The sequence below is a fragment of the Carlito syrichta genome, unplaced genomic scaffold (genome assembly GCF_000164805.1).
Source record: "Carlito syrichta isolate Samal-C Ts95f unplaced genomic scaffold, Tarsius_syrichta-2.0.1 Scaffold301567, whole genome shotgun sequence".
Classification (NCBI taxonomy): Eukaryota; Metazoa; Chordata; class Mammalia; order Primates; family Tarsiidae; genus Carlito; species Carlito syrichta.
In genome coordinates, this window is record NW_007245663.1 from 241410 (window position 1) to 243271 (window position 1862).

At 46.7% G+C, this 1862-nt stretch overlaps 1 pseudogene; it reads left to right on the top strand.

The window, feature by feature from the left end:
- The first annotated feature begins 597 nt into the window (after positions 1-597).
- Positions 598-1171, top strand: LOC103257149 (annotated as a pseudogene).
- The last annotated feature ends 691 nt before the right edge of the window (positions 1172-1862 follow it).

Below are 1862 nucleotides of genomic sequence, written 5' to 3' on the forward strand. Positions count from 1 at the left end.
AAACGACTGCCACCTTCACATATCCTCTGCAAAAACACACACACTACTAGGATGGATAGGAATGGTGGCCATTTAATGGGCACTTACTAATTCGGTCATGGCTGAATTATTACAAATAATGAACCCCTTTAATCCTTGCTGTGAAACAGGTTCTTTTAGTAACCCCATTTTCCAGATGAGAAAACTGAAGCACAGAGAAATTAGATAATTTTCCCAAAGCCACGCAGCTAGAACATGTTGAAGATAATAGTTGAAGGCAGTCAGATGTCACCTCTTCTAAGATCTTGCATGAACTCATCACTTGGCCAGGAGGACCTTTATCAGGATCATATCTTTAAGAAGTCCTTTGAGCGCTTATATGAGCCAAGCAATGTTCTAAACATTTTATATGTGTTCTTTCATGTTCTTTTCAAATTCGATACTCTTCTAAAGCAGATAACATTTCACCGTATTTTATGAAAGAGTAAACTGCAGTACAGAAAGACGAAGAAATGTTTCCAAGAAAACTCATTATTAAAGGACACGGCAGCACTGAGAACGTGGGTCCACGCGTCTGGCTGTCCGTGCATCCAGCCTTTGCCCATGCAACTTTCAGTCATGGCCTCCCGCTGCACGCACATCAGAAAGCCTGCCCCTGACTTCACCTTCAAGGGGGTGAAGCTGTTGGACTACAAAGGGAAGCACATGGTCCTCTTTTCTACCCTGTGGACTTCACTTTTGGGTGCCCCACGGAGATCGTCACCTTCAGTGGCCATGCTGAGGTCTTGCGCAAGCTGGGCAGCAAAGTGCTGGGAGTCTCAGTGGACTCTCCCAGTTCACTCACTTGGCTTGAACCCAGACCCCCCAGAAAGGAGGGAGGCTTGGGTTCCCTGAACATCCCCCACTTGTTGATGTGACCAGAAGCTTGTCCCACGATTATGGCGTGCTGAAAAGAGATGAGGGCATTGCCTCCAGAGACCTCTCTATCATCGATGCCAAGGGTGTCCTTTGCCAGCTCACTGTTGATGATCTGTCCTTGGGGTGCTCCATGGATGAGGCTCTGTGGCTTGTCCAGGCCTTCCAGTACACAGATGAGCACAGACAAGTCTGTCCCACTGGCTGGAAGCCGGACAGTGATGCGATCAAACCCAGCATGGATGATGGCAGGGAATACTTCTCCAAACACAACTAGGCTGGCAGGCGGTGCTCTTGGCCTCACCTGTGCACCTGCCTGGGTTTCCTGTGATGACCCAGGAAAGGCCAGACCTGCCCCTCCTAACTCAAAGTCTGGGACCCTGGAGGGCTAGGCCAAGGCCTTTTTGTGCCTCCACTTGGGAACTGATGAATAGCGACCTCCGTCTGGAGCCCACCCAGCTGGGCACAGGCCTAGAGGTGACTAATAAAGTATTAGGCACCGAAAAAATAGACACATAAATTAAATATGGAGGTGATATCTAGAACCCAGGTATGCCTAGTTCTCATCCCTACCATTCAAGTAGATCTCTCAATTCTCCCAACCAATACTCACCCAAAGTATCATATGCATTTTTGCTATATACACGCTTATTTCTGCAAACTTTAGTAGAATTGCAAGATTCTAAGATGGCAAAATAGCTGAAAGAGAGGCACTAAGGATTTTTCTTAAAGTTGTACTTGCACGACAAGTCCATTGGTAGGGTTTGATGGGACTGATGGTAGTCATGGAGGGCCATAAGTCCCACTGAAGTAATTGCCTTTTCAGAGTATGCTTTCCCATCTCTGGCTTATCCTTTCTTACTCGCTGTGGGCAATTTCCCATCCCTTCTAAGCCATTTTGACCTCTCTACTTCAAGATACTTACTCTTCCTATGAACTCATAAGCTTTTTCAGTAAACCCACCAATT